This window comes from Mytilus galloprovincialis, chromosome 7 (assembly GCF_965363235.1).
Source record: "Mytilus galloprovincialis chromosome 7, xbMytGall1.hap1.1, whole genome shotgun sequence".
Taxonomy (NCBI): Eukaryota; Metazoa; Mollusca; class Bivalvia; order Mytilida; family Mytilidae; genus Mytilus; species Mytilus galloprovincialis.
Genome location: NC_134844.1, coordinates 79058643 through 79072444, shown reverse-complemented (window position 1 = coordinate 79072444; position 13802 = coordinate 79058643). Strand labels below are relative to the sequence as shown.

Genomic DNA, 13802 nt, shown 5'->3' with positions numbered 1-13802 from the left:
AAACCTGCCTGCTGGGTGTGGCCTTTATGGCTCCATTTGTCGAACGCCATTCATAAATTCGTTGCCATTTCAGACTCATTTGTAGCCTTTGGTTGGTTTGGAACCAGTCACTGCTCTTGTTGGGTGAAACATTTTAACCAAACATTTGGATAAAACTTGTTGTTTGTCTTTCTTAACTCGTATCGGTCGTATTGTAAATTTCATATAATAGCCCGGTGTATATCTTGTTTACAACAAGAAATCTGCGAGGTTACGCTAACTAAACATAAAACAAACGAGAATTTCCATGTCCATTTTTTATTGACAAGACAATTCTACATCAAATATACTAGTATATAGTTTTGGATCCATCCAATCATTTTTTAATCGACAATTAATGGGAAGAACACGGTATCAAAATATCCAACCAATACACCTAAACTATTTAGAATATACATGCCCCATAAATAAATTAAATGAAAAGTGCATCATTTACACTTATTCTAAGTTTTTAACCAAAAAAAGGTACAAATTATTTTTTCGCCTCGCTCCGTTCGGCAAAATTTATATACTTTGCCCCCCCTTCGAAGTTCTTGGATCCGTCCCTGCAAGGTTAGAGAGTAATTTTTGCTAAATCTCAATCACAATAGATATGTACATTAAAGAACACATCTACAGTTATCCTAGTAAAGGATAAACTATATCCGACAAAACAAACCGCTTGTAATTTCCTCCATTAGCTTAAACAGGATGCAAGGATACGCTAACTTTATACAGGAACTTCTAAGGAAGAACGATACGAAGTTAGCAATATCTTTTAACTTTACTATCCGCTATATAGATGATGTTCTCTCATTAAATAATTCAAAATTTAGTGACTATGTTAAACGCATCTATCCCATCGAACTAGAGATACAGGATATAAAAGAGGGACGAAAGATACCAGAGGGATAGTCAAACTCATAAATCGAAAATAAACTGACAACGCCTGGCTAAAAATGAAAGAAAACAAACAGACTAAAAATAGAACACATGACACATTATAGAAAACTAAAGAATAAGCAACAGATACAGTTAGGTCGGCCTCATATCTTGACTTACATCTAGAAATTGACAATGAGGGTCGGTTGAAAACAAAACTTTACGACAAAAGAGATGATTTCAGCTTTCCAATTGTGAACTTTCCATTTCTAAGTAGCAACATTCCAGCAGCACCTGCACACGGGGTTTATATCTCCCAATTGATATGATATTCCCGTGCAAATGGTGAAGTTGAAATCATCCCTTCGTAAATTTTACGGACGCCATTACGAGTTGGTTGACCGTTATGATATACCCGTTTCATAGATGATATCGGATATGTTCCTTACGTCGTAACTACAATCCCCTTTCCCCCCATGAATGTGACCCACCGAATTAGACTATTTACCGGATTTGTTATAACATGAGCAACACGACGGGCGCCACATGTGGAGCAGGATCTGCTTACAATTCCGGAGCACCTGAGATCACCCCTAGTTTTTGGTGGGGTTCGTGTTGTTTATTCTTTAGTTTTCTATGTTGTGTCATGTGTACTGTTGTTTGTTTGTTTGTCTTTTTCATTTTTAGCCGTGTCGTTGTCAGTGTATTTTCTATTTATCAGTTGACTGTCCCTCTGGTATCTTTCGTCCCTCTTTTAATTAACAAGGAAACTGAAAATGTCGTTTATACCATCTACAGTCAAAATGAAATACCTAAAATGTTTAAATTAAATTTTTAAAATGCTTTTTCCGGGTTGAATGTAATTTTTACATTACACAGGCCTAGGATCATTTGTATCCTACTATAAAAGACCTAGTTTTTGTTTGTATGATACAAATGGAGATTATTTGACAAGGGATTTTGTTTTTTATACAATGTATACCTTCCAGTGTACAGGTTGACGGTCGTGCCAATGATTTCCTGAGTATAGAAATATTGTTACCTGCATTGTTCATACCATGCTTTTCAACCAAATGTATATAAGAAGTGTTCGTTTGCTCTTGTGGGATGTATAAAAACTTATCATTAGGTCAGATTTGGGACGTTGAATGCCAAGCCAGATGTACGGAAAATGTTAACCTCTCTGCTACCTTGGAATCCTGACACACTTGAGACTGGACTATAAGCTGATATCGGGTCAGATCGTCAGGCTAGCTCTAAAAATAAATGCAAAAGCTCGTTGAAGGGTCTGTATGTGACCTATCGAAAGAAAACATTTGTTAAATATCACTTCTTTATCCAGTTCGTGACAGTCAATCTATTTTGCTGTAATCCTGGTAAATCCACGTGAAATACATTTTGATTGTGAAAATTTGTAAATGGGTAATCAATCTGAATAGTTGCCACTATATGTAAAGCTAATAAAAAATTAGAATACAAGTTTATAAATTTAATTCTTTAAGGTAGGCAGCAATAGGTGCATTGTATTCAAATCATCTGCTCACAGCGTAATCTTCGATACTCATGATTGCTAGATTTGAAGCTGAAACATTATCACATATGGTTATATTTTGAGGATACGAAGTGTAATTAAATTCTGTCATCTTGGAAACTCAGAGACATACATGTATGTATGAGGAGGTTTTAACGAGGAAATAAATCTAGTGTTTCAAATAAACGCAATAGAAGTATACCGCTGTTCGAAATTCCTAATTCGATTGAGAAAAAAACAAATCCAGTTACAAAATAAAACTGAGGGAAACTCATCAAATATAAGAGGAAAGAACAACACAACTGAAACATATTGTTCGTGTTTAGATATGCAGTTCTTTACAGCAGAAAATTGGAAGATAGCAAACGGATATTTGTCCTCGTAAGTCAAAATAAACTGACAACCTTGGCATAAAACGAAAAACGACCAAAAGGAAAACAACAACCTACAAACACAACATAGAGAATTAAAGACTGAGAAACACGAACCTAAACAAAAACCGGGGTTAATTTCATATGCCTCGAAAGACGAATAGATCCTCCTCTACATTTGACATTCGTTGTATAGTTCATGTGAGTGCAAACTGGTGATAAGTCTTATTTGGTATGTTACTGTTTTTTGCTAATTACTAAACATTGAAGATATTCGTCGTCATCTGTGAAGCAGATATTCCATAACGGTCAACCATATCGTAGTTTAGTCTGTAAGAATTTTGAAGGGATGACTTACACTTCAACAATTGAAACTCTTTGTTTCATAGCTTCGTTGTTGGCAGCAATCCCCTTCCAAGGCAATTATGATTGCAAATGCAAGCTCTAGAATATCGTCTCGATCAGGAGATATAACCTCAATAATCAGGCAAGAATGAATATTGCTACATGAAAATGGAAAGTTATAGAATTTACATATTTATTCTATGTATGGTATTCTGCATACTATTAAACTGTTAAGCTCAGTCAAATGTTTGAAACAACACAATGTCCTAGTGAACATATATTTTGGTGAACATATTATAGTTATCTTGAAAATTTGGAGGTGTATTTGAATATTTACCAATATATGATAATCATAACACGATCCGACATAATTCATTTCAAACTTATCCTATTATAAATAACGCTACGTAATATTCGGCAATTCTAAGGCCATTGTCCTATTTCATAAAACGGATTGAAAACAATATAATTAATAACTAGCATAATTCATATCTTAATTGTTTCTACGTAACAAATAATTAACATAAAAAGAGTCTGTTTTTATTTGATTTATTACATTGTCGGTTAAAAAAAAAGGCACTCACAGTATAAAACATCTAGGTTAACTTCAGCTTAAACATAAATTGAAAAAGCTCCTGAGATTCGTTAATAACAAGGTAAGTTTGAGATTCATATTTACTTGAAAGTAATTTAAGTTGTGATACAAGTTTTAAAATTATGTAAATTATCAATTATCAAAATATTAATTTTAAGAACAGCATAACATCTGAAATTTTTGCACCGACTCAATCATAGTCTATTTCTTAAAGAGTTAAAAATGAAAAATTGACAAGACGATGTTTATAATGTTAACAAACATGTTTAGTTTTCTTTACGTTTTCTGTAATCGATCAGTATGTTTCCATTGTCTTATTTTAATTTTATTACATCCTGCTTCATTGATGGTTGATTCCACCAAACGTTCGATTTCATGAATGTGACCTACCGAATTATACTATTTATCTGATTTGTAATAACATGAGCAACACAACGGGTGCAACATGTGGAGCAGGATATGCTTAACTTTCCGGAGCACCTAAGATCACACCCAGTTTTTGGTGGGGTTTGTGTTGCTCAGTCTTTAGTTTTTTTTATGTTGTTTCTTGTGTACTATTTATGTCTGTTTGTCTTTTTCATTTTAAGCCATGGCGTTGTCAGTTTTTTTTTCGATTTATGAGTTTGACTGTTCCTCTGGTATGTGGCAGGTGTTCTCGACTTAAATATTTATTGTTAAGAATTGTTATTAAACCAGCCAAAGGTCGTTGCTTTTCTCTAAGCATGCCAGCTTCCTCTTCTAATAAAACTGTCCACACAAATCAGCTTTTAGTGCTAATAGTGGGACTAGACACAAAGCAGTCAATCACTAAGTCCTGTTGATGATAAACTATTTCAGATATAATATTATGACTCATGAAAACAAGAAGTTATGGTATAAAACGGTCCACCAGAATGCAAATGTTGTATATGTACAATTAACAATTATATGTCACCAAACGACCTTTGACAGTGATATGGAGATCACAGAACATCTTAAATACCGATTATGATTCACGAATAATTTTCTGAAAGAAATTGAACTATTACCTATTGTTTATCTTTTACCCCTCATATCCATTTTCTCTTGGAAATTGCTTTCTGTAACTTTCCGATTACCCTTATACTGCCTTGAAAATATTATGGGTCTCTATGTGTCTTCTGTAAGTTTCCAAGTTTTAAAAAATAATAGAATGTCATGAATACAATAGTTTTGTTATACGATATATCTTTAAATTAATTTTATTTCTGTTCATTCCTAGAATATGCAGTCGTCAACCATCATTTGTTTGCTCCTTATTTTCTCATGTGAGTATTGTATTTTTATAATCTTTAATATTACCATCATATGATTTACTTCTAATATTTTTGTGTGAGAATCATGTCTTATATATAAATATAATTAGAACAAACAGATAGTGGCATATATAGATATGAAATAAAAGTATATAATAAAAGTTATGATTTTATATAAAAAAAGAAAAGAAAAACCACCCACAAATATAAACATAAGTCGCAGTTATGATAAATATTACCCTTTACATTTGTTATGAATAAAACAATGTTGTGCAATTTATTTAAAAAGTTTAAGGGATTATAAATAAATGAATATGAAACAATTTATTTACATCTCATTTTTCTACAGGTTCCAAGTGAGGAAATCTCATCATTTGCTATCCGTGGTCCGTCGTCGTCGTAATTTTTTTTTTACCAAAAACTAAAATCACAAAAGTACTGAACTCTGAGTAAAATTCACAAAGGAAAGTACCTAATCAAATGGCAAAATCAAAAGCTCAAACACACCAAACGAATGGATAACAACTGTCAAACTCCTGAACTGGTACAGACATTTTTTTATGTAGAAAACGGTGGATTGAATCTGGTTAAATAGCTTGCTTAAACTTTGCATGACAGTTGCATCAAATTCCATTATATTGACAAACAATTCTCTTTTTAATCTATTTAGTTCAATAGACAAAACATGGTCACAATACTCATTGGGGTTTCCAGTTTAAAAACAGTATCATATATAGACAAGCCTTTGAACAATAAGATGAAACAATTCAAATTAAAAATCGAACAGAGGTATCGACCCAGTGATGTAAAAATATAAAAGAACACGTTTAATAATTTAGTAACTCTTGATTTAAACTCATTGTAAAACAATATGTAAGTTGCAATCCTTGCCAATAGATACAGAGTATTGTATAAATGTTTACTATTTTGAGCTGTTTCTTGTTTTAACCTTGGTTTTTTTTCTTGTTAACCCCCAATTCATTTCACCCTCATTCTTTATGTGCCTGTCCCAAGCCAGAAGCCGCTAGTTCAGTGGTTGTCGCTAGTTCACGTTTGCCATATTTAGTCCGGCGGCTACAAGCATATTTCAGACGAATTGTGCACATCCTGTTACAAGCATGAAATTTGGCATAGACCTTCCTCAACTATTACTCTTTTATTTCAGATAGGGAGGCATTTGAAAAAAATGTCTCACTTCCGGTAAAATCCAAAATGGCGGACGTCATACTTAAATCAGCCCAATATCGAAGGCTAGCGTGTAAAAATGTGTTATTATCATGCTACTATCATAATATTTGGTACAGACCTTTGTTTTTACTACTTTTGGATAAATTAAATATTAGATGTCTTCAGAAAACCCACTTTCGGTTAAAATCCAATATGGCTGACATTGTACTTAAATAAGCTTATTTTTTAGGGAGGGTAACTGAAATGTGTTTTAACGTATTGCTACTATCATTACATTGTGTATGAACCTTTCTTTGGTGTTTCTGATGGATACAATGCATAAGACATATGTCTTAAAAACCCTTTCTTCCGGGTATATCCAAAATGGCGGACAGAGAAATATCAATTTTTTATTCAAATTTTCATTTTTTTCAATATGTAAAGAAATGATTTTATTTTGTGCTGGTCATTAAACTTTTGGCTTAAAGTTATTCTCAAAACCACTTATTCTAGCATGTTGTAAATATTTAGATATAAAGTTGACACTTCCGGTTAAAAATATGACGTAAATTTCAAAGATGAGTCCTCAATCTATTTCTTCGATTTAGAGTTTTGGATAGATTGATTAAAACAAAATAAAATCACTATAGTACTAAAAATTATTTAAAATTATTACTATTTGGCCAAGAATACATGTTTATTCACAGTCACCATGACATGCACACATCGCAGTGCACGGGATACCCGATTTTCCACATTAAAAATGACCGCGGAATCCTTTCATACATCCACAATATATAAGCTTTTGACAAAATAATGAGGCCTCAAAAAGAGTTTTTCAAAAGTTATCCTCTTTGTCCCCGCCTGGAGTGGGTAGCATAAGAGCCAATCCCAAGCTCGTCTCCCTAAACACCTGCCTAAGTATATTGCATTATTTACATGCTGGAAAAGACTAGACCAAGTTGAGGGAATAGCCTCGAAAAGCCGTCCCTGTTGCGCAAATAGTTATTTTCTTGCTTCGTTAACCATGTTATACCCATCTGCTAAGTTTGTGCGATCTTACAGTAAAACCCCGGTGATTTAGTCTGATTAATCATCATTCTTTTTGTTAAAGTCACATCTTCAAATGCAATCAATGTCTCCCACATAGTCTTTTCCCCCCTTTCAAGCAAAGAGAGAACCATATCACAACAGGTAAAGACATGGATAACAATAAGTGTTTCAGATCACCCAGATCACTCATTGCCTAGTGCATTTGAAAGGCCATTGATAGATATTAATCCAAAGTCTTTTGCCCTCCCAAACACAACGTCTACCCCTATGTCACGGAATAGCGAAACAGTATTGACAACATCATCATTAACGACTGTTCGAATCATGACTCGTTTAAGTGCGTGTTTCACTGCATCAGACACATGCACCATGATTTTAGTGTCTGCCTCTAAATGTGAACTTGGTGCTGAACTTGAAATACATTACGTGGTGGATAAGATAGAATATCCTGACCATTTGTTGCTATAACTACCATACGCATCCAAGACTTCATCCACTCGTATTTCAGTTTCAAGGTATTTTATTTAGGTAAGCACATAATACCCAATCAGCATACTAGTACTCAGTAGGCCGCAATTCACAATCGGAGAGCTGATTTCCAACATTTACAAAGACTGTGGTATTGTTTCTCACATCTTAATAAATTCTGCAAAAACACATATTTTCTTGCCTTGTTAACCTAATCTGTTTCTTTTTTTTTTTATCTTCCAACAAAACCACGTATCGTTTTCAATGACATTAAACATCAAATCCATATGGTGATGTTGGCTGGTCAATCATCATTCTAAATGCTATAGTCACATCTTCAAACTCCATTAATGTCACCAACGCAGTTCCTTTTCCGGCGAACGTGTTATCTTTTAATGCCTAGTGCATTTGAAAGGTCATTGATTGATATATATCTTATACTTTTCCCCTTCTAAATGCAAACCAAAGTTTGTCTGTCCTATGTCACGGAATAGAGAAACAGCAATGACATCAGTATCGACTGTTTGAGTCATGACTCAGTTAAGTCTATGTTTCACTGCATCAGACACATCTATCTTGATTCTAGTGTCAGTCTCTTCGTGTAAACATGGTGCTAAACATGAAACATCATCAAGTGGTGGATAACACTAAACATCCTGAGCATTTGTTGCTTCAACTACCTTGTACTCAAAATTGTATTGAGCAAGCTCCTGTGAATGAAAACTTAAAAGTTTTTTCTTACTGGCGTCATCTCTCAGAAAACTTTCCCATCTTTGAGGATGTTTTTAATCCTGGGTTCGTCTGTGTATTCCCTTTCCCCTAAATGTTGCCCTTGCTTCTTTTAGCAGCTTTAAAACTACCAGTATTTCGCTATTCCGTAACAAAGGGGCAGACGAACTATTGATTGTATTTGGGGAGGCAAACATCTTTGGATTAATATCTATCAATGGCCTTTCAAATGCACTAGGCAATGAGTGATCACACACTTTTATTTCTGACCAATACCTTATGACGGGTTGTGATTCTGTTCTATCTTTGCTTGAAAAGGAAAAAAAAGACTGCGTGGGAGACATTAATGGTATTTGAAGATGTGACTTTAACATAAAGAATGATGATTGATCAGCCTAAATCACAGGGGTTGTACTGTACAAACTTATCAGATCTAACATGATTAACGAACCAAGAAAGTCAATTTTTGCACAAAAGGGAAATCTCATTTTAAGTGAGGCTATTCCCACGACTTGTTCTAGTCTTTTCAAGCATGTAAAACGTGTAATATACTAATGCAGGTGTTTAGTGAGACGAGCTTTGGATTGACTCTTAATGCTACCTAGTCTTGTCACTAATGGATTGCGAAGGGACAAAGAGGGTTCCTTTAAAAAAAACTCTTTCTAAGACCTCATCATTTTTTCAGAAGCTTGTACATTATGGATGTAAGAAAGGATGCCGCGGTTATTTTTAATGTGTAAAATCAGGTCTCCCGTGCACTGCCTTGTGTGCATGTGGTGGTGATTGTGAATAAGCATGTATTCTTGGCCAAATAGAAGTAGTTTTAAATATTTTTTAGTACTATAGTGATTTTATTTTGTTTAAATCAATCTATCCAAAACTCTACATCGAAGAAATAGATTGAGGACTCATCTTTAAAATTTACGTCATGTTTTTACCGGAAGTGTCAACTTTATATCTTAGCATTTACAACATGCTAGAATAAGTGGTTTTGGGGATAACTTAAAGCCAAAAGTTTAATGACCAGCACAAAATAAAATCATTTTCTTTACATTTTGAAGAAAGTTGAAAATATGAATAAAAAATTGATATTTCTCTGTCCGCCATTTTGGATACTTCCGGAAGTAAGGGTTTTTAAGACATATGTCTTATACATTGTCTCCATCAGAAGCACCAAAGAAAGGTTCATACACAATGTAATTATAGTAGCAATACGTTAAAACACATTTCAACTACCCTCCCTAAAAAATAAGCTTATTTAAGTACAATGTCCGCCATATTGGATTTTAACCGGAAGTGGGCTTTCTGAAGACATCTAATCTATTTAATTTATCCAAAAGTAGTAAAACACAAAGGTCTGTACCAAATATTATGATAGTAGCATGATAATAGGACATTTTTACACGCTAGTCTTCGATATTGGGCTGATTTAAGTATAACGTCCGCCATTTTGGATTTTACCGGAAGTGAGACATTTTTTTCAAATGCCTCCCTATCTGAAATAAAAGAGTAATATTTGAGGAAGGTCTATGCCAAATTTCATGCTTGTAACAGGATGTGCACAATTTTTTACAAAGCCGCCGGACTAATTTATTTTTCGTAAACTGTTTTGTTATAATTTACAGCCGATGGATTTTTCTCATTGTTGAAGGACGTACGGTTGCCTATAATTATTTATCTCTACTCCTATTGAACTTTGGTGAATAGTTTTCGAATTCGCAACCATACCAGATCTGGTTATTGTTTACATAATTCATGGATTGTAATGAAATCTTTTATTATTGTAATTCTTAAAAATGCAAATAGATCAAGGTAAGCGACATAGGCTCATAACATAATTATAAATAATATACTATTATAAATACATACTACCTAAACATAATGTACTCATATATCTTTTAGGTATAACTCTGACCGAGCAGCTAAAGTTATGTTCTAAAACTTGTTCTGGTTGTAAAGGATGTTGTGCAAAAAGAGGCTGCACTTCTTTCAATTCATGGAGTTGTGTGAACAACAAATGTTATTGCGATTGTGGAGGATATTTTTTAAAGGGTAATAAGAAGTAAAAGAAGCCAGAAGCCAGCAACAATAATTAACGCTTGATTTAAACTCATTGTAAGATGTAAACCTAACCAATATATACAGAGTATTATATAAATTGATAGCATTTTGATTTGTTTCATTTTTCGTTGTATAGTAGTACGTTTTGGAACCTTTAATGTTTACCAATAGACGAGAAGTATAGTAGGAATTTGTGATATAGTGAGTTGTTTCTGGTTCTTGTATAACTTTTTTGTTTTGATGCTGGTATTTTGAAACCGGTTCTATTTTCATGATTATCGATTTTTGACAACAATAGCAAATCACATCATCTTGCCAGGTTCATGTTTGTAACGATATACCCAAGAGTAAGTGCATTGAAACAGTCAAAACGTTTGCTTTCATGATGGACTGACAAAAGCAGATTACAATCTATGGAAGAAGCGAATCTAAAAAAAAAGTTTCTTCTATGAAAAAGCGATATGGTCTAATATGAATTGTAAAAATGCAGAGGAAAAAGTAAGAGCCTTAAAACATTTGGTTAAAAAAAGACAACAATTAAGTCTAAATATAAATATATTTATTCAGAAGTTAGTTAAAAGCAAAAGTTTATGTCTTAGTAAAATTTGATATCCGCATGCGTTAATACAATTAATTTTGTACGTGTACATAAGTGTTAATGATTTTTTTACTTATATAAATATATTTCTAACGTAAAAACATTTTCATATAATTAATTCGTGTTAAAAAAAATTTTTTTTTATGAGTACTCATTGACGAAATGAATATATAACAAGCGATAAGGAAGATTATTTTGCACTCGATAATATCCGCGTATTTATACGATCGGTTTCCAGTCAAAAACGAAAGTCAAATCTCTGTGGCAACAATACATCGGAATGCCCTCAAGGTCAATGAGATGTAAACAGCGTCCAAGCGGCAAGCTGATTATGATCTAAAGATATCGAATTGCCAACGGGAAAAGTCTTTGATATCCAACAAGAACGGTTTTCCTTCTCAGATTTGTTTCTATGTTGATAATTGATACATCTTCTGTTTGACAACATTTTGATTCGTGGAATCTGAAGTTGTTTGTTTTATAAATTGAGGCTGCTCAATAAGATTCTTATTTCTAGTTTGAAATTATTTATTTGGTTCAACAGTATTTGTATATTTTTTTTTGGAATATTTATTATCAGGTGCTATTGTGAACCGTAATGTTTTGGATTGTTTTAGGAATGGTTTTTATTTCTTTTTTAGTAATGATATTTTTGTCTATACTATTATAGATTCAAATATGTCGGTAGACTATTTACATTAGCCACATTTAAAATTAATTCCGCCAATGAGTCATCACTGCAAATTCAATTAGTCGGTATAACCATATGATCGAAAACAATGGACCTAACAGGTTGTTAAAACTGTCAACAATCGACAGGTTCAATGAATATTTTCGAGATTATAAGTTCATGTAAGCGTTAATTTTGTTACAGGCGCAAACTTTTAGTGATTTCTGGCCTATAACATTAAACCGGTTATAAGATATGATTGTGAATTATGTTTGCGGGTTTCTTGACATACGTTGTGACGTGTTATCGTTTTCGTTTTATATGAGAAAACTATCGCAGTTATATTTAGAAAAATATTGCATTCATAAATTATTCATATTAAAATCATATCGCTATCATATTAGAAAAATATAGCATTGTTATAATAAAAAGTAAAAACACAAAAATACTGAACTCCGAGGAAAATTCAAAAAGGAAAGTCCAAAATCAAAAGGCAAAATCAAACACATCAAACGAATGGATAACAACTGTCATATTCCTGACTTGGTACAGGCATTTTCTGATGTAGAAAATGGTAGATTGAACCTGGTTTTATAGCTAGCTAAACCTCTCACTTATATGACAGTCGCATCAAATTCCATTACATTGTCAACGATGTGTGAACAAAACAAACATACTCAAAGAGTAAAAATGTCAAAAATAGGGGTACAACAGTCAACATTATGTTATCCTCTTAATCACTATAAAAACAACAAATGTAACGAAGAAGCACAAAAAGGCATACATCAAATTTAACATCCTCATTTTGCTTGTCTTATTCGATTTTATTTATCTATGTAAAGACTACCAATAAAGGATGGAAGGTTTTCATTACTGGTGTAAAATTGCACGTTTGAAATTCGCACAGGTAGACATAAAATAATTTTGTCGTTCAAAGTATACATAAAGTCACGTAAAGTAGATATAACAAAAAACAGACTTAACAGTAAAAGTAATAATAATAAATAAAATAAATGTGTGGTTCAAAGAATGACGGGGTACATAAATAAGTACAGAGTCACGTCAAAAGTATATCATAAAAAACAGACTTAACAGAAAAAGTAGTATGAATGAATAAAATAGTTTTGTCATTCAAAGTATGACAAGATCCATAAGTAAAAGTAATATTAATAAATGAAATAATTTTGTCGTTCAAAGTATGATGTTTTACATAAGCACAGAGTCACGTCAAATGAATATCTAAAAAAAATGACTTAACAGTAAAAGTAATATTAATAAAGACAAATAAAAGAATACTATAACGCGTTATTAAGATGATAACCAACGTCAGTACGCAAAATCTATACTTCAAGACCATCTTGTATAATTTGTGAAGTTGATACGGAATATTTATCAACAAGTTCTTGGTACCTTCCGATTAACTTTTTTAGAAAAAGGACGAGACGTTCTTTGACATAACCCTGGTTCATCAACTTTCTGCTCAGACACTGGTGACGTTTTACAAAGTATGAATAGGAGCTGCAAGCTCTTGAATACGGAATAAGTTGGGAAATGTATATGCCATATGCAGGTGAAGTTGGTATATTACTACTAAGATGGGGAAATTTCAAAATTAAAATCGTCTCGTTTGTCATAGATTCTGGTACTGAGATGACTGTGTATGTCAAATTCGAGGTATAAGTCTATAAATGAGGCGGAGGAAGCCGTGTCTGTTGTCTCTTTAATTTCTAGTTCTGGTGGGTAAATTAATGGAACCCAATCAGAAAAGTTCGGATTGTTAATGGAAAGAACATCATCAATATATCTGAAAGTGAAATTAAATAACATGGTTTCTTTGATCTTCTTGTGTATGACAAGTGTCTGAAGGAACTCCGATTCATATGAAAATAAGAAGAGGTCGGCAAGGAGAGGCGCACAGTTCGTTCCCATAGTAATGCCGACAATTTGTTGAAAAAGTCTACCTCCAAATTCAACAAATATGTTGTAAATAAGAAACTCCAGCATACTGATCACTTATTCTTCTGTGTAGTATGTTTTACC

General features: G+C 33.0%; 1 long non-coding RNA gene across 1 annotated transcript; it reads left to right on the top strand.

Moving 5' to 3' along the window:
- Positions 1-3724: 3724 nt before the first annotated feature.
- On the top strand, positions 3725-10606 carry LOC143081985 (uncharacterized). Its single transcript, XR_012980196.1, has 3 exons — positions 3725-3803; positions 4983-5028; positions 10336-10606. It is a non-coding gene; the product is annotated as an uncharacterized LOC143081985 (long non-coding RNA).
- Positions 10607-13802: the final 3196 nt, after the last annotated feature.